General features: G+C 38.0%; 2 pseudogenes; both read left to right on the top strand.

The window, feature by feature from the left end:
- Positions 1-6,804: 6,804 nt before the first annotated feature.
- On the top strand, positions 6,805-10,754 carry LOC131842460 (uncharacterized; annotated as a pseudogene).
- Positions 10,755-19,547: 8,793 nt separating this feature from the next.
- Positions 19,548-21,149, top strand: LOC131842459 (uncharacterized; annotated as a pseudogene).

Below are 21,149 nucleotides of genomic sequence, written 5' to 3'. Positions count from 1 at the left end.
TTAGTTATTTTTGGTAGTTAATATACTGATTTCTACCATCCAGTGTTTGCAGCCACTTACATGCATTAGATCAATTTAATTATTTGCACTAACCCGCCTGCCACTGTCACTAGTTTTTATAACTCAACATTACTGTTTATAACTTGCACTTTAACATACTACGGGACACCATGGCCAGTATCGCAGATGTTGCATCCATCCAGATATCAATGGAAACCACTCTCTTCAAGAAGATGTCCGAGTTTGAGAGCCAGCTGAAGGCCGCTTCGTCTCCAAGTCCTACAGTCAGTCAGCTGCAGCAGCAATTCAGTGAGTTCAAAGAATTCATGCTCACAATATTTACACTCCTTAGGCAACAGATCTCTGAGCTTATTGCCTCTAATGACGATATCGAGATGCGACACAGATGCAAACACCTCCTTATTAGTGGTGTGCCAGAAAGCAGTGATAAAAACATGGCCACCACTGTTGTTAAGCTACTACAGAACCGTGTGGGCCTTACACTTAGTGAAGCTGATATAGTTAGCTGTCGTCGTTTGGGCAAATTCACGGAGGGGCGATGTAGGCCAATCGTATTCCGTCCATGTAATTCTGCTCTGAGGTCAGATATATGGGCTAAAAAGACGAAATTAAAAGGAACTCAGTTTGTCCTTTCTGAGTTCCTGACTCGACGGAGACAGCTACTGTTTCTGGAGGCTCGAAAGCAGCTTGGTATTACAAGGGTGTGGACTCATAATGGCATTATTTACGCTAAAACAGCTGCTGGTTCTCGTCAACGTGTTTCCAGTTTGGAGATGTTGGAGGGCATTACAGTTGAGTCAAGTTTGCCAGCGCTAGTCACCACGGACGTCCCCAATAAGCTTAAGGAAGCTGTTGATGTCGCCGTCAAACCCTCACAGACTGCTGGAGGAGCGCGCTCTAGGCGCACCGGGAAGACGAAGCAGTAGTATTTATGTATCTCTTTTTTATTATTTACCCACTATAGTGCTTGTTTTTTTTTTTTTTTTCCTAATTTTTTGTATCGATTTATTGTAATGTCTGTTTTTGTTTTGTCAAGCAATCTGTCAATATATATTTTGTCATCGATCGAGTTAATTTATCCGTCAGTCGGTGACAATGACAGTTAGTTTTAAATATTATCTATGGTAGAATACAGTGTAGTGCGCGTTAATTCGTGACCGGATACCTAACTCATACAGTGATTTAAGTTTTTTTTTTTATGTACTTAATGTTTATTACTGGATCTGTTTTTTTTTTTTTTGAAGATGTGATATTTATGAATGTTAACTTCTGTATTAATTTCTTTCGAACTTCATATTATTATTGTAAACTTGTCTTATAACCTACAGTTATTTTTTAATTTATGATAGCAGTTGGCCGGCGGTTTGTGCATTGCATCATTGAAGGCGATACGCTTGCACTTGATTTTGAATTTTTGTATCTATAGTATAGTAGTATTTATATTCATATATATATATATATATATTTGTATTTTTTTTACTGTATTTATTCATAAATGTCTGATAATGATTCATTTTATACAGCCCACAGTTCTAGTGGATCTTTCGAGTGTCTTGAGGAGTCACTTCTTGAATCTTCCCTGTCTGCTTATCTCAGCAACGAACTCGTTAGTGCGCGCCGTAACCTGAATATTTGCCACATTAACGCACAAAGTATAACTCAGCACCATGGAGAACTGCTAAATACTTTCAGCTCGAATACCATTGATGCAATCCTGGTGTCTGAAAGCTGGTTAAAACCTTCTATACCTTCCACGTATGTAAGCTTACCTGGTTATATTCTGTTACGGAACGATCGCACTGACAGGCGGGGTGGTGGTGTAGCCATTTATCTACGCAGTGGTTTTAATTATAGTATCATGACTAGCTCACCCCACTCAGGCAGCGCTGAGTATTTATTCGTGGCGGTTGATATCGGGGGTATTGGGATCGTTCTTGGTGTTGTTTATTGTCCTCCTTCCATAGATTACTTCCTTGATGTGGAGTCTATTTTCGAGACTGTTATGGCGGAACACACACATCACATTATTATGGGTGATTTTAATACTGACTTGCTTCAGGACACTTATAGATCTCGTAAATTGCGTAGTATCGTGGAGTCTGCGAGCCTCTCAGTATTACCTCTTAATCCTACTCACACTAACATAGACTCTCCTGATACTTGGTTGGATCACATTTTTACTTCATCACCTGAATCCGTATTGAAGCATGGCCAATTTCCCGCATCAGAATTCTCCAGACACGACCTTATTTACATTTGTTACAACATCAAAAGTTTTAAACCAAAACCGGCCGTACTTCGTCTACGTAACTTTTCGAGAGTTGATACCACTCTACTGGGCAAGGATGCGATTGACGCCGATTGGTCACATGTGCTGTCTGCCTCTTCTATTAACGACAAGGTATCCGCGTTTAACAATTCAGTTCTGCAAATCATGGACAAACACGCACCATCTCACCTTGTCAAGGTTAAGAGACAACCAGCTCCCTGGTTAACTAGTGGAATACGTATGGCCATGAGAAGACGTGACCGTGCCTTTAGGACTTTCAAAAGGGACCGTTGTGAATAGAACTGGGGGACTTTCAAAATTGCTCGGAACCGCTGTAACTATATGGTAAGAGCTGCCAAACGCCGATATATCCACACGAATATTAAAAATTCCTCTTCGGCCAATACATGGAAGTTTCTCAAGTCACTTGGGCTGTGCAAACAGTCTAATGATTTTCCTTCAGTAGTGTCATTAAACGACTTAAACAAGCATTTTTCCTCAGTTACCACCTTGTGTGAAGTTCAAAAATCAACTACATTAGCCGAGATTACTTCGTGGCCTAAACTTCCTATAGAGGAATTTTTATTTTCACCGGTTACTGATGATGAAGTCCTCAAGATAATATCCTCTATCAAATCCAATAGTATTGGTTTTGATGATGTGAGTAGGATTATGATTATTCTCTTACTTGAACATTTGCTTCCTATCATTACTCACATCATCAATTTCTCTTTACTTACTTCCGAGTTTCCCACATCCTGGCTCAAAGCTTTTGTTCTCCCTCTTCACCTATCAATCAGGTTTTCGCCCTGGACACAGTACTACTACTGCTCTATTGACAGTCACTGAGGATGTAAGGGATGGAATGGAGCAATCTAAATTAACTGTTATTGTCTTAGTCGACTTTTCCAATGCTTTTAACACTGTTGACCATGATATCTTACTCGCTATCCTTTCTCATCTTAGGATTTCATCATCAGTTGTTAAATGGTTTGCCTCCTATCCGTGTCAATCAGTCACTATCGGATTGGTGCGATCTTGTCGCTGGAGTTCCCCAAGGCGGTATTTTATCTCCATTACTTTTCTCTATCTTTATTGATTTCATTACTAAAAATCTTAAATGCTCTTACCATTTGTACGCGGATGATCTTCAGTTATAGTCTCCAGCTGTTGTGTCTAACCTTAGTGTTGCCATAGACCTCCTGAATATTGATCTTGAACATATTCGTAATTGGTCTTTGAGGTTTGGAGTGTCCGTTAACCCATCTAAGTGTCAGGCAATAGTTCTAGGAAGCAATCAACAACTCAACAAAATTGATACCTCCAATTTACCTCCAGTTCTTTTCAACAATCAACCAATCATATACAGTGCCCTAATCAAAAATCTTGGTTTGCTAATGGACAGCACTCTTAGCTGGAATAACTATGTAGGTGAGATAAGTCGCAAGGTCACTCTTACACTACGTAACTTATACAGACTAAAAAATTTCCTTCCTGTAAGTACCAAAATCCTCCTTGTCCAATCCTTAGTCCTCCCCACCCTTGATTATGCTGATGTGTGCTGTTCTGACATGAACGTTGATCTTCTAAATAAATTGGATCGTCTTCTGAATAATTCTATCCGTTTCATCTTTAATTTGCGTAAATTCGATCATGTCTCTTCTTTTCGTTCTCAGCTTAAATGGCTCCCTATCCGTTATCGTCGTAATATACGTATGCTATGCACACTATATTCAATTCTATACGATCCTAATTATCCTGAATACATTAGTAATAAATTTCATTTCCATGGGGACAACACCAATCGCTCTCTACGAACTTCCAGAAAATTCTTACTTCATATCCCGGCTCATTTATCCGGCTTCATCCATTACTCTTTCGCCGTTCAGGCTATCAAACTCTGGAATGACTTACCTCTTGATATCAAGACCGCCACGAGTAAAATTTCGTTTAAACAGAAATTGCGGGAACATTATTTAAATTTGTAACTTTTTTTACTGTCTTTCTACCTTTTACACATCTTTCTGTTATTTCCCTATAGCTCTCTCTCTATATTTATATATATATATATTTTCTTACTTTCAACTTGAGGCTCTACTTATAATTTGATTATCAGATAATTATGTATTTATTTATATATAATATTTATATATTTATGTTTATATTTATACATTTATTTATGTATGTTTATTATTATTATTAATTTTTATTGAAATTTATATTTAAAATATTTTGCTTTATATTTATATATATCTTTTTTTTTTTTTTGACATTACTCATTTATATTAGTGCACCGCCAACAATCTTTCTCTGCACCACTCATGGTTGACTGGTAGATAACGCCGCATGGTGTTAAGTCCGCCATATGTACACATTGTTTTTGTGCATTAAAGTTAAATAAATAAAAAAAATAAATAAAAATATCAAAAATAGACTGGTTTGCACATTTGGAACAAATCAGTGATGTGGACGTAATGGTAGATATATTCTATAGCCTAATTATGCCCGTAATTACTAATCACACACCGTTGACAAGAAAAAGTAAAAATAAATACCCAATTTGGTTTAGCTTTTCATTAATTAAGTGTCTAAAAGAAAAAGCGAATTGTCATAAAAAATTTAAAAAACATAATAATCCTTTAGATCGATTAACATTCAATATGCTCCGCTCGCGTTGCGATAAAATGCTCACTGAAGATCTAAATAAGTTTAAGTCGACTACCAAAACAAATATTATTAAAAATACTAAATATTTCTGGACATTTATAAATAATATGAAACGAAATAGTTCTTTAATTCCTGATGAAATGTCTCTAGACGCACAAGTTGTTCAAGGTGGTCAGGACATAAGTGAACTCTTCTCTCAATACTTTCATTCCACATACGATACTCGCAAACCTCCATGTTCTAGTATCAGAACTTTAAAACAGAACAGTACTAATCTTAGCAACTATTGCATTACTGTGAAAGAAGTGTTGGAGGCCCTTAAGGCTATAGACCATACGAAGGGAGCGGGGCCCGATGGTATACCTCCCACTTTCTTAAAGAAATGTGCAATAGAACTTGCATCTCCACTAACAATTATTTTTAATAAGTCATTGTCAAACGGATGTTTCCCCACCCTATGGAAACTAGCACATATCACCCCAATACACAAAAAAGAAGATCTAAACGTTATTAGTAACTACAGGCCAATTTCAATACTCTCAGCCATACCCAAACTTTTCGAATCCCTCATCCAGAAAACAATATACTTTCACCTTAAACACACCATAGATCCCCATCAACACAGTTTTCGGCCAGGAAAATCTACAACAACCAATTCACTAAGTTACACAAACGATATTTTACTTGCGCTTGAGGAGGGTTATGAGGTACATGCAATTTACACTGACTTTAGCAAGGCTTTTGATGTCGTGAACCACGATATACTCATTAATAAATTAGAACACGCTGGTAACTGTGGGTCTTTGTTGAGGTGGTGCGATTCCTACCTAAGAAATCGTTCGCAACTCGTTATGCTACGCGGATTCAAGTCTAAATCAAGAGTAGTACTTTCAGGCGTTTCTCAAGGCTCCCATTTGGGTCCTTTGTTCTTTTTGATTTTCGTTAATGATCTTAGTGAATGCATTACGTCACAATATAAGCTTTACGCTGACGATCTTAAAATCTATAGAATCATTAAATCGGTGGACGATATCAAATGCCTACAAAACGACATTAATGCTGTCTCTGATTGGTGTACTTGCAATAACATGGTTCTCAACGTATCTAAATGTGCACACATCAAATTTTCGCGAAAAAGAAAGCCAATAGAAGCCTTTTATAACATTAATGGCGTTCAACTTAAAGAAGTATCTCAGCTGAATGACTTGGGAGTGATACTAGACAAAAAACTAGACTACCGCGAACATATAAGCGCAATAGTACCTAGAGGTATTAAACTTACAGGTTTTATAGTACGACAAAATAATTTTTTCAAATGCTCTGAAATAGCCATTCTGTTTTATAATAGTTTTGTACGGAGTATTCTTGAATATTGTAGCCCCGTTTGGAATCCTAAGTACCAGGTTCACAATAGAGATTAGAGAAAGTACAAAAAAGAATTCTTTACCATCTTGCTTTCTCGGATAATCAATGTAAACATCTTACCTCGTATAACTCTAGACTCAAATATTATGGAATTATATCCCTTTCAAGACGTCGGGAAACATCTGAATTGGTACTTTTATATAAAATCTTACACGGAATAGTCGATTGCCCTGATATTCTACAAAATATTGGTATAGTAGTTCCACGATCATGTAGCAGACTGCTTAATAGAAAAACTTTTAATCTCCCCAAGTGTAGAACTAACTATGGCAAATACTCCCCGGTATATCGAATGTGTGAGAATTACAATAATGTCAGACACATATTTGATATTTTCAGTGCATCAGTCAGTAATATTAAACGGACATTAAATTGTAATTTTCTTGAAATAGAAGAAAGCTTTATAAAATAATTCTCTATTAATGCAAATTATTATTGTATAGTGTCATTTTGTGTGTGTAAAAATTAAGTTATGCATGCTGTGTCTACATCTAGAAGGATGTGTTACTTAAATAGTTTGTTTTATGTGTATTAAGTTATGTACTATGTAAGACATCCAGTTTTGTAGACCTAATAAATAAAAAAAAATAAATAAATATCACACAATTCGAGCGCTTTTAGATAACGGGAGTCAACACAGCTTTATATCCGATTCATTATGCAAAAAATTAAACATTCCATTAATACAGTCCACTGTTCAAGTCACAGGTGTAGGCAATTGTGTTACGCAATCGACTCAATCATGCGAAGTTCAGTTGAGATCTAAAACTAGTAAATATAACGCGCGCCTTAACTGCTTGGTTCTGCCTCGCATAACAGCACACCTACCGTCATTAGGAGCCAATCACAATATTCAAATACCCGATAACATTCAACTCGCCGATCCCGATTTTTATTTATGTGGTCAAATTGACTTCTTAATCGGAGAGGATACGTTTTGGGATCTTTTGAATGACGGTTTAATTCGTTTACCAACGGGACCTTATTTACAAAATACGAGACTAGGCTGGATCATTTCGGGATCTGTACATAATTATAACTCGCGCATTAATCGAGTTCAGTGCAATTTCTCACTTGACACACAGCTTAGACGATTTTGGGAGCTTGAGTAAATCACCACTATAAATAAATTAAGTAAGAATGAAGAAGCATGCGAAAATTTATTTAACCTATCGACCATACGCGATGATAAGGGTCGTTTTTCCGTGCGCATTCCACTGAGTGCATCTGTTCATCAACTGGGCGACTCGTATCACACAGCTGTGAACCGGTTTCTTGCACTTGAACGCAAGTTACAGCGATGCGCGCCTAGTGATAGAAAAATGTATTGCGATTTTATGAATGAATATTTAAGTTTGGGACACATGAGTCGCATTTTCAATTATAATTCACCTTGTTATTTTTTACCTCACCATGGCGTTTTTAGGGAACAGAGTACTACTACTAAACTAAGGGTGGTATTCGATGCAAGTGCTAAAACCACCTCGGGAACGTCTCTTAACGATATACATACAGTATATTGGTCCGACGTTACAAAATGATTTAATGTCTGTTTTATTGAGATTTCGGCAGTATAAATATGTTGCATGCGCTGACGTCGAAAAAATGTATAGACAGATCTTAGTACATACCGATCAACGAAATTTACAATTGATTGTTTGGAGAGAAAATCCTAATGATCCTCTCGGTGTATATCAGCTTAATACTGTTACTTACGGCACGGCGTCCGCGCCATATCTAAGTATTCGATGTTTGAAACAACTCGCGTCAGAGTGCAACAATGAAATTATCTCTCGCGTTATTAATGATGATTTTTACGTCGACGATTTAATTACTGGACATGATGATAAAGACACTTTGATAAAAATATATAACGACGTTACCAAAGTGTTACAGTCCGGTTGTTTCCCATTAAGAAAATGGGTATTTAATTCGGAAAATATACAATCAGAATTTCCCTCAAGACAGTTGACATTAGGTGAGAACTGTCACACAAAGACATTAGGGTTAGGGTGGTAATACCATATTGATGAATTATACTTCACAACGAGGTATCATCAGAACATTAATCATGTAACTAAGCGTACTATTCTGTCTACCATATCACAAATGTTTTATCCGTTAGGGCTGTTGGCACCAACCACAATTTTAGTAAAAATATTATTACAGAGATTATGGCTTTGTAAAATAGATTGGGATGATCCAGTATCTAAAAATATTTTAAACGATTCGCAAAATTTTCTTAATAAACTAAATTATTTATAACAAATACGAATTCCACGTCACGTGAAAGGCGAGAATATTCGTGAGACAGAATTACATATATTTTCAGATGCATCACAAGATGCATATGGTGCTTGCGCTTATGTGCGCACTGTTGCAAATGATTCCCAGGTAACAGTTCGTTTACTGTGTGCTAAAAGTAAAGTGGCACCGGTTAAAACGATAAGCGTGCCGCGACTAGAACTATGTGGAGCATTGTTAGGCGCAAGGTTATATAAAAAAATCGTAAATTCATTAACATTAAAATTTGATAAAATTCATTTCTGGTCCGATTCGACTATTGTACTAGGTTGGCTTCGCATGTCACCGAACACACTTAAGACCTTTGTACAAAATAGAGTAGTTGAGATAAATGAGTTAACGGGTGACTCATCGTGGTTGCACGTTGCCGGCAAGCAAAACCCGGCCGATTTGTTATCGCGCGGGGTACATCTCGATGTATTACAGTGTTCTGATATGTGGTGGACCGGACCGGTTTTTTTGCGGGAATCTAATTTACAATGTAATTTATATAGTATTTGTGATACATGTGATGATTTGCCGGAATTAAAACATAATAAAATAACACTAGTAAGTCAAACACAGTCGTATTGTTTTCCTTTTGAGCGTTTTTCTAATTATAATCGTTTATTACTTACCACAGCGTATATTTTGCGTTTCGTTAATAATTGTCATAATAAAATAAAAACACAACATATTTTAGGTTCATTAACAGTTAATGAACAGAATAGTTCATCTAGAAATTTGACACGTATTGCACAACAACAATCGTTTACGGAATTGTATAGTGATTTAAAAAATAATCGTCCCCTAAAATGTACACGCAATATTTCCAGTTTAAACGTATTTTTAGATGAATATGATTTGATTAGAGTAGGTGGCCGATTAACAAATTCTGAATCATTTTCATATAACAAAAAACATCCGTTGTTGTTATGCTCGAAACATAAGTTTACTCGGCTTATTTTTCATCACCAGTATCAAGTTCTTCTCCATGCAGGGCCGCAATTATTATTAGCCACAATTAGAGAGAGTTGGTGGCCACTTAGAGGTCGCGATCTCGCTAAACAAGTAGTTCACTCTTGTGTTAAATGCGTACGAATGAAAGCTAAATCTTTACAAGTGCAAATGGGTAACTTACCTGTAGAAAGAATATAACCAGATTATCCGTTTATTCGTTGCGGCGTAGATTATGCTGGGCCATTATTTATTTTGAACCGCAAAGGAAGAGGTGCAAAATTAGAAAAATGTTACATCTGTTTGTTCGTATATTTTGTTACACGCGCTATACATTTAGAGTTGGTCATAAGTCTCAGTTCTGAAGCGTACTTACTGGCTTTGAAAAGGTTTATCTCGCGACGTGGGAAACCTTCAGAAATCTTTTCAGATAACGGGACGAATTTTATAGGGGCTGCAAAAGAATTCACAAAGTTCTTACTTCATAATGAACAAGATATTGTCAATTTCACTACTAATAATTCAATTAAATTTTCATTTATTCCCCCTTATTCGCCTCATTTCGGGGGCTTTGGGAATCAGGAATTCGAAATAGCAAATTTCATCTTCGTCGTGTTGCGGGCAATGCTAATCTAACTTACGAGGAATTGAGTACATTATTGGCACAAATAGAAGCTATCCTCAACTCTCGTCCTATGTCACCTTTATCCATAGACCCTAATGACCTGCTCCCTCTTACTCCTGCTCATTTCTTGATCGGCCGTCCGCTCACAGCGCCTGCCTGTCAAGACATATCTCACATGGCTACTCAGCGGCTTCCTCGCTATGATCGCATCGAGCACATGCGGCAGACTTTCTGGAACCGCTGGTGCAAGGAATACATTTCGGAGCTTCAGAAGAGAACTAAATGGCAGACAAATAAGGATACTATACTTCCAAATACTCTAGTTCTTATAAGGAAGATAATCTGCCTCCATTGAAATGGTGTTTGGGACGAGTATTAAAAACACACACAGGCAAGGATGCCATTTCACGCGTTGCCACTATTCGAACAGCGACCGGCGAGATTCAACGAGTTTTCCCACGAATATGTCCACTACCTCTACTCAATGAAGAGGACCGTTCCAGCTGATGTCAAGCAGGCTGCGACTACAGGTTCCTGTTAGAAACTGGATGTTTCCAAGGCCGGCGGCATGTCTACGCATCAATCAATCAATCGTTAATTAATCGGCCAATCGCGGGTAACCTGCGAATGAGCAAGAGGCGGGGACTCGCGGATGGATGGGTGACCGTTGAGTCATTCCGATTCGACATTCCGATTCGACAATCCGATTCGACGTCACGTAGCCTATTTTCTTTTCCATAATATCAATGTCATACTTTCTATTACCATAATAAATTAATTTTATAATCTTAAAAAATACAAAATTCATTGAAGAGCACATAAAATTCCTGTGGAAAACCTGAGCAGAGCAAACATCACAAACAGAGAGCCATTTATGGTATGGGTTCGAGAGAGTCATTACGTCAATGTTTTAAAGAATTAAATATCCTCACCGTTGCCTCGCAGTACATTTATGAAAATATAATAATAATAATAATAATAATAATAATAATAATAATAATAATAATAATAAACTCTTTATTGTGCACATAGAAGAAATACAATAAGAAAAAAAAACAATAAATAGAAAATTATGAACAAAAGGCGGTCTTATCGCTATAAGCAATTTCTTACAGACAACCTGCAAGATAGGACTAACATACACAGAAGAGGTAGATGGCACACACAAGACACTATAATTATCAAACGAATTAATAGACATACATATATATATATAAATAAATATACAACATATATACAAAATATTGGAAGATTTCAGAGTTAAATAGGAAAAAAATTAGCTATAGGGACAGATATTGAGACCTTAGACGATTTTTAAATATTGAATGAGATTGAGCAGATCGAATGGAGAGTGGTAGAGAGTTCCAAAGGCGAATGGCTTGGACAGTGAAAGAGTTGGAATTATATGTAGAGGAGTGAGCAGGGATCGTTCAGACAAAGGCTTCTGGTGCTACGCAAAGCAGAACCGGGGATTTAAAGTGAAATAAAAAATTTGTTTTTAGATATTCTGGAGTAGAGGGATGGAAAAGAATGGTGTAAAGAAGGGATAGTATGTGAAAATTCCTGTGAAGACGAATGGGAGACCACTTGAGTTGATTGCGAAAATTGGAAATGTGGTCATACTTACGGAGACCAAATATGAATCGTATGGACATATTTTGGAGTCGCTCAAGTTTATTTAATTGTTCTTCAATGAGATTTACATAGCAGGAATCCGCATAATCTAGGATTGGAAGTAACAAGGAATTTGCGAGCGCAGTTTTGGTATCCACTGGTAGGAAGTTCCGCAACCTATTAATGCTTCCGACGGCTGCAAACATTTTCCGACTCAACTGTGAAATTTGTGGTGACTAAGACAAATTTTCATCAAAAAGAATTCCAAGATTTTTGACCTGAACGGAATAATTAATGTCATGGCCATCAAAGGTAACTGGTGGTAGATGATTGAAGTCTAATCTAGAAAAAAATACGAACTTCCAATAATTATACACTGTGTTTTTTTAGGATTTAATATAAGGCCATAAGCTTTGCTCCAGTCAGATATATAGGCGAGATCCAGATTTATATCGTGAATAGCATCGCTAATATTAGGCAGATCAGCTTGTGAATAAATTTGAAGGTCATCTGCATAGAGGTGGTAGGATGAACGAAGATGAAGTGTGATAGAATTGATAAATAAAGTGAAGAGAAGAGGAGATAATACGCCACCCTGAGGTACGCCCGCAGTCGTTGTACACCAGGATGAACTAATATCATCAATACGAATACGCTGCCGGCGCCCATACAGGTAAGTACGAAACCATTCAATCACCGTTGGAGATATGTTAAGAGTACTTGGCAAACTGAGTAAGATGTCAAAGTCTTCGGTATTGAACGCATTACTGAAATCCAATAATGTTAGCACTGTCAGCTGCGATTTGTCCATACCAAGTCGAATGTCATCGGTAATCTTGATTAGAGCTGTAGTCGTACTATGACCAGGACGGAAACCAGATTGAAGAGGATTTAGAAGATTATTTGTAGAAAGGAAATTGTATATTTGTTTATGTACAAGCCGTTCTAAAACTTTGGAGAGGAATGGAAGAATGGAAATGGGTCGATAGTCTGAAAAATTCAGCGGGTTTTTGGTTTTGGAGAGAGGAATTATAAGCGCGTCTTTCCAAGAGGTCGGGAAGATGGCAGATGATATAGAAAAATTTAAGATAAAAGTAAAGGTTGGAAGAATGATATCAAGGACAGGAATTATCATATCACGACTGACGTTATCATTACCGATGGCATTCGACGATACAGCAAATATGTTTCTCTTAACATCACAATCGGAAAATTGAGTAAAAGAAAAGGAAGAAATATCAGGAGTTGACAAAGTGGAAAGAACATTTAGTGTGCTTAATTTATCATTGTTGTCGAAGTCAACGGAAGAACAGAAGTGCCTGTTAAGGCTTTCGAAGTCTAAATCGCAGTTTGTCAAATTTTGAGCTTTCCCAACTCTCAATGTTCTGAGAAATTTCCAGACTTTGGCTGGATCACCATTCTCTACTGATTTGTGAATGTGGCGACGTTGAGCATGCCTACAAGCCCTATTGCAGAGATTCCTTGCTTGAATGTAATATTCACGATATTTCTCAGGATTGGATCTGAACTTCGCTTTGGCCTTATTTTTTTTAACCTGCAGAGCCCTGATCTCATCTGTCAACCACGGAGCAGGGAGATGTTTAACCCGTACTGTAAGTAATTATGCATTATTATAAAATATATTATAAAGTAAATGTCGGGTAGGCTGAATCAACAATAAAGGCAGTCCCAACTAGCAACTGGTCTTTGAGTCACGTCCTCTTTGCATCCTATATTATTATATACATAAAAAACATACATAACATGGTGCAGTCGGAATAATAACATAAAGTTAAGTGTTATTAGTTGTTCTTACAATATAGTAACGCAGACAACAGTGATTATTGTGTGGGACAGATAATTACTTGTGAAATATGGAAGCCATATTACAACCGCCTCAACCGTTTCGATTCGAGAATAATCTACTAAACGTCACATCGGGAAACGTAAGCAAAGAATGGGAGAAATGGAAAAAGGCTTTTTTGGTATATTTTGAGGCCTGCGAATTGAATAAAAAAGAGAAGAGAGTACAAATTAACATACTGTTACACATTATAGGTGAAAAATGCCGAGAAATATATGAACAGTTTTCTGGAGAGTATAAAACGGTGGATGACGTATTAAAACAATTTGATGAGGTATTTTTACCCAGGGAAAACTTAACTGTTGAGCGACATATTTTTTTACACGAGATCAAGAAGAAATGGAATCAATTGAGCAATACGTATTTGAATTGAACAAAATGGCAGCAAAATGTGAATTTAAAGATTTGTGTAGTGATCTCGTGCGGGACAGATTAATATGTGGGATCAGGAATGGTGCAATGAGGGAGAGATTACTAAGACAACCAGATTTAACTTTATCCAAAGCCGTGGATGTTTGCAAATTGGCTGAATTGTCACGTGTTCAAGCGACCAACATAAAGACAGAAAATACGGAATATAATGTACATGAAATCAATAACGGATTACAAGGCATGAAACACAATGAAGCACTTATGTTGAACAGAATTAAAAATCGGAGGTCGGGAATGAAACACCAGGCAGGCGCTGATGGTAAAACAATTAACGAACGGAGGGATCGCAAATTTGAACGGGATTCGTACCAGCGTCGCGATCTTCGTAACCAATCATCCTCTAGCGGACGGCAGCAAAGACAGCGACACATGAATGACAGAAAAAATGCTAACGGATGCGGAAAATGTGGTGGAATTCATGGATGGAATGAATGCCCAGCGTTTGGGCACAGGTGTTACAACTGTAGTAAGATGAATCATTATTCGAGAATGTGCCGGGTGTACGCCATACAGGAGGCCTCCAGCGATCAGGTAACAAATCAAAATAATAATTGTTATAGTAGTTGGTCTGTAGAATTAAAAATAAATAACGTAAATATTATTTTTAAATTGGACACCGGGGCTGATGTTAATGTTTTACCTAGAATATATCTAAGAAAAATTAAAATATCAGAACATGAATTAGTGAAAACATCTATTAAATTACAGGGATACTCTGGTAGCAATATTGCAGTGATAGGAAAGTGTTATATGAAAATAATGTACAAAAATAACTTGTACATATTGCCCTTTATAGTTGTCGATACAAATTCCTCTCCAATTTTGGGTAGACAAGCGTGTGAGGAATTACAAACAATAAAACGGGTTTTAATGTTAAATACTAGCAGTAACAGTAACTGTAAAAATATATTAGAAGAATTTCCTGACTTATTTGTGGGATTGGGGTGCCTACCGGGTTGTTATAAAATACAAGTAGATGAAAAAGTACAAACAGTCGTACATGCCCCTAGAAAGGTACCAGTTGCTTTAAAAGACAAAATAAAATATAAATTGCAGCAAATGTAAAATGAAAATATAATAGCCAAAGTAGAAGGACCTACCGCCTGGGTAAATAGCATGATGGTTGTCAGAAAACCTAATGGAGATTTACGCATTTGCTTAGATCCCAAAGAGTTAAATAAAGCTATTAAACGTGAACATTTTAGGTTACCCTTTAGAAGACATAACGTATAAATTATCACGTGCAAAATTCTTTAGTACTTTAGACGCAAAACACGGATTCTGGCATGTCAAACTAGATGAAAGCAGTACAGATCTGTGTACATTCAATACAGCATTCGGGAGATATAAATTTTTACGTATGCCCTTTGGTATCTCTTCCGCATCGGAAATTTTTCATAAAAAATTAAGTGAGCATTTTGACGACCTTGAAGGAGTGATTCTATTCGTCGACGATCTCCTTGTATTTGGTGATACAAAAGAGGTCCACGACCAGCGTTTACGCGCTGTGTTAAAAAGATGTTTAGAAATTAATATAAAACTAAACAAGGTAAAGTGTAAAATAGGGTTAAATGAAATTACATACTTAGGTCATAAAATAACTCGTGATGGTGTACAGGCCGATGAGTCACACGCGATGGCTGTTAAAAACATGCCTACCCCTAAAAATCAAAAAGATGTCGAACGATTTTTGGGATTAGCTACATATGTGAGTAAGTTTATTCCACAATTTTCAGAAAAAACATATGTATTACGTGAGTTGTTAAAGAAAGATATCGGGTGGCACTGGGACCATAGGCATGATGAATGTTTTGAAAAGATTAAACGATGTCTTATAAACCCCCCGTTCTCAAATATTACTGTATAGATAAACCTGTAGTTATATCCGTAGATGCCAGCAAAAATGGATTAGGCGCATGTTTATTACAAGATAATTCACCTGTATGTTACGCATTAAAGTCGTTAACTAAAACAGAACAATGCTATGCTCAGATAGAAAAGGAATTATATGCCTGTGTCTTTGCATGCGAGAAGTTTTATACTTATATATATGGTAGATCAGACGTCATTGTTGAAACCGACCATAAACCATTAGTCAGTATAATAAATAAACCATTGTCGAGTGCCCCAGCGCGCTTACAGAGAATGTTGTTACGTTTGCAACCATTCACATTCAAACTCATATATAAACCAGGGAAATATTTATATATTGCTGATGCCTTGTCGCGGGCAGTCGCTCCCGTGGTAGCGGACCTCTCCATATCGCACTCACGTGACCACCTCGCCGCCCAAGCGCAAGTGTGTTGTATCGCAGCCAGTAATCCTCTAACGGATACAAATTTTTTACAAATACAACAAAATACTAAGAATGATCAAACGTTACAAAAAATAATAAAAGTTATAAAGAATGGTTGGCCTAGTAATAGAAAGTTATTAGAGGATTCCATCAGGCCTTACTGGGATTTTAGAGACGAATTAGTAGTAAATTTTGGCATGATATGGAAAGGAAATAAGATTTTAATTCCACATAACCTGCGGCATGAAATGCTAAAAAAATTCATGCGGGTCATTTAGGATTAGAAAAATGTAAATTAAGGGCTCGCGAAATAATGTTTTGGCCTAATATGTCTACCCAATTACAAGACTCACATTTAAAAAAATAAATACAAAGGAACCACTTATTCCGCATGAAACCTCTGAGATCCTGGTATAAAATTGGAATAGATATTCATTTTGGAGGAAAATCGTATCTGATTGTAATTGATTATTACAGTAAATATTTAGAAATATGCTCATTACATTCAATGACATCGGAAACTATAGTACATAAGTATTGACGACAGGCGACACATATAAGCGGCGTCGCGACGCACCTATAATATTTGTGTAGATTAGGTAGACAATAAGTTGTGTGTTGAAATTGGACAATAACTTAGAAATAATATTAGTTTTTAAAAGTGCTGTTTTAGAATAAGACATCGATTCACTGTTTAAAACTACGATAACGGTTGAACATCTGTTTGGGTACCAGCGTTCATTTGGCATTCATTGTTTATAAACACAATGAATATTTGTTGGCCTTTTGTGATAAGATAACACCGTTACTATTTTCTAGCCATCGGGTTTATGATGACCGTAGGGTTTCTTATTGTAAACATATTCTTATTGTAGACTAACGGACGGAACACGGTAATTCATGTCTTTATGAATATTGTCCAATCCGTGTTTACAGTGCATTGTAATTAGACAAGGAAATTGGTTATTGCACCAATGTTAAATATTCTTGGGTAGAGTTGTAAAATGCAATGCATTCTTTATGAGTAACTGTTAGTTTGTGAGAATAAAGAAGTAAGGGAATTTCGGCAATGTGCAAAGATATTGTTATGAAGTTGTATAACGTTGTGCATTGTCTGATAGAAATAAGGTTTGGTTTATTGCCAGTAAGAATTTTGTAAGGACTGTAGTCCCCACTACAGTCTATACCTCCCATATATAAGGCGAGGAATTTTTGTATCGAGTTAGAGAAGTCAATCCCGAAAAAAGTGTAGCAGTGTACTTTAGCAGGGAATTCGACTCTATGAATCACCCGATCGAACTATTCGGCCAAAACATCCCGTGGGTTTCGAAAACGAAATATCTCGGCGTCACCCTAGATAGGAAACTAACGTTTCGTCCTCACATCAAGCGTGTCCGCGACCGAGCCGCCTTTATACTAGGGCGACTCTATCCTTTTATTAACAAGCACAGTAAAATGTCGCTTCGTAACAAGCTGACATTATACAAGGCTTGCATCCGTCCCATCATGACCTACGCTAGTCCCGTATTCGCCCACATACCCTACTGCTTAATCAACAGACTGCAGGTCATTCAGAATAGGTTTCTGCGTCGAGCCACCGGTGCGCCGTGGTTCGTTCGCAGCGTAGATCTCCACCGCGATCTTAATCTGCCCTCCATCAAGCAGTTTATGAAGGAAGCGTCTCGACGCTACTTCGACTCTGCCCAATCCCACCCTAATCCGCTTATAGTCAGTGCGGTCGACTACGCACCGAGGAGTAATATCCGACATACGCGACAACGTCGCCCGAGGCACGTTCTCATTGACCCCGACGACCCCATAACGGCAGGTAACCTCCCCACGGGCCCACCCGTTCCACCCCGACCACACTTTTACACACACACACGACACCGTCCTCGCCGGCGAAGACGACGACCTCAAACACACAATATCGCGCATTCAACCGGGCGCCTGCGCGCGCCCGGGCGCTCCACACCGGCGCCCCCGGGCGCCCCTCCGATCGATCCCCCGTCCAATTCAAACGGGGATCGAAATTACGACGGCCTGAGCCGAGGTTCGAACCCCTAGTGGTGCCCTCAGACTAAAGTCGTATCCGTCGGGCAGGAGTTGGCCTTCAGCCGCTCCATAAGTCCTTCCGCGGGTTTGGAGTGCCATCTGCACTCGCCCCATAACGTCCGGTGAAGCTGTAAAGGCCAGCTACGGCCAACAGCATTAGAGTAGTCCGGAAAAAAAAAAATATCGAGTTAGTCGTAATATAGTTATAATGGAGTCATAATACTGTTATAATAGAGGGACTCAGACAGTCATAGTCGGATTGTTATATGCCGACGGCTGTCATAATCGAACACAGTACGGACGGCAGTTATAGTCCGTTATTATTGTAAAGTCAGTCGCGGTAGTTTCCTATAGACGCCATACAGTCTGAGCTACAGCGGCTGAAACTTGAATGTAACATCGAATACGGTTATAACTCAATTGTGAAACTTCTGTGGAGAGAATAAACAGGCTTCAAGAGACAACCGTTTCTTTCTAATCCCACCATCGATACAGTCCACTGCTCTCACTGAGGAGCTGTCGCCAACAATAAGTTAAAAAATATGTTTAGCAGTTTAGGCATCCCAGAAGTAGTTATGTCAGATAACGGACCAGAATACTCATCTAGTGTTTTTAAAAAATTTGCAAAATCTTGGAACTTCAAACATGTAACTTCATCACCTAGATATCCACAATCAAATGGTCAAGTAGAACGCTCCATACAAACAGTTAAAAATATATTAAAGAAAACTAAATTTGACGGTTCATGTTATCGTATAGCAATATTAGAATATTTAAATACCCCGATTATACTCGTGCTTCGTCCTCGAGATTAGTAACCTGTAAAGTAATAGAATATATGTAATTACACGTAAGTGACACCACTTTGCACTGAAATGTGTAGGTATTAATGAATGAATTAATTTTTTTTTTTTTTGAAGGTACCTGACATTTCTTATTCGGTTGTCTCACATTGTAGCTTCATTCACGTTTCAGTGCTCGACCACTGCGCACGTCTCACTGTCTATACTAACGGTTGTTAAGTTTTCTTAGTGCAAAAATGCCAAAAAGGAAGAATTCCGATAACGATTTAGATAGTATAAGTAAGAAGATAAAAAAGCTGGAGAAAAAATTAAAACGCATGCGACGGCGTCGTATCAGTGATAGCAGTTCTCATGATTCAGCACCCGCTTCCGATGAACAAGCAAGTAAGTACCTGAATACTTCTATTTTTCGCCATATAAAATACCGAACATGGTTGTCTAGTACATATTAACACATAAAAAAAAAAAAGAAACATTACATTTTCCATGCCAATTAAGTAGTATTAGTGAGTACTAACCCATTACAGAACTGGAACAATTCTCCTATATACATACACATATCATTGATACTTTTAAGGTCTTACACAGTTAAGATTAATCTCTGGGATTGATCTGTTGTGTAATAGACCATGCCACCATGGCATAATCTCACATAGCCTACCAAAACAGTCTTCGGGACTGTTATTCAAGGCATTATAAACGGTTTCTCACAAAAAAGGGCAGGTCTTTGGGACTGACCCCTGTGGTGCTTACCGTGCCCACCAGGGCAATTCTATAACCAAATATATTGATATACTGCCATAGGTATATATTGATATACTGCCTACTTTAGTAAAAAAAAAAAAAAATCTACTGACCTGTACTTCCCGTTTTTACAGTTCGGGATATACTGGACAGCTCAAGCTCACCCAAATTAGATACACCCTTTCAACCAGACATTCAAGAATTTATAATACCCACACCAACGACCGAAATAGAGCCAACTGTTGACCTTCAAACCGAGCCATCGGTTGAAATCGAACCTGTCACTCAAACGGTTGAAAATGATGCTGGCACCATCGACACACTTGATAGCGTTGCCTTAGATATCTTGGGTGATGACCCATCTTCTGTAACAGAATATGGTAGAGATATTCACAAAGAACTTGCAAATCGCCTCCAACATATTGCGACTGATGGGCTGACTAAGGAAACCCGCAGAGAACTATGCAGCAAATATCTAATACCTGCAAACAGTACAAAATTTGCTGCGCCACTCGTAAACGCCGAAATAAAAGCGGCACTATCTGAAATCACAATAAAACGTGATAAAGGCATAGAATCGCGCCAGAAACAGCTTGCATCAGCAATCTCTGGGTTAGCTGGTGTACTCAATCAGGAGCTAAATTCTAAAGACAGGGATAGCTCAAGCCTTAAAACTAATGGACGTTACTCGTATTTTATGCGATATACAGCACGCCGAATCTGTCACCAGACGCTATCTAGCAATGAGCACAATAAAAAAGGACCTCCGAGAGCACTTAACTAATACAAAAATAGACAAATATCTTTTCGGTGAAAATCTCAGCGAAACACTGAAAACCGCAAAAACGGTCTCTAAATCAGGCTCAGATTTAAAAATAAAAACCCAAACCAGACCTTACCCACAAAACACAACGGGAAATTTAAACTACAAAGCTCCGGTCCCAGCTCGCAGGCAACAACAGGGACCACAACGGAGCCGCGGGCCTGCTCCTCGCACGACAGCTCCACGACAGGGCCGGTACTCACAGAACCCGACGCACTTCAACTCGTCGAAGCCGTCGCAACCTCCGCCGAAACCCTCAGGACGTCGTTAA

Source organism: Achroia grisella, unplaced genomic scaffold, assembly GCF_030625045.1.
Source record: "Achroia grisella isolate CSIRO2021 unplaced genomic scaffold, CSIRO_AGI_Agris_v1 utg24009, whole genome shotgun sequence".
In the NCBI taxonomy this organism is placed as follows: domain Eukaryota; kingdom Metazoa; phylum Arthropoda; class Insecta; order Lepidoptera; family Pyralidae; genus Achroia; species Achroia grisella.
This window is presented reverse-complemented; position numbering and strand designations above follow the sequence as displayed.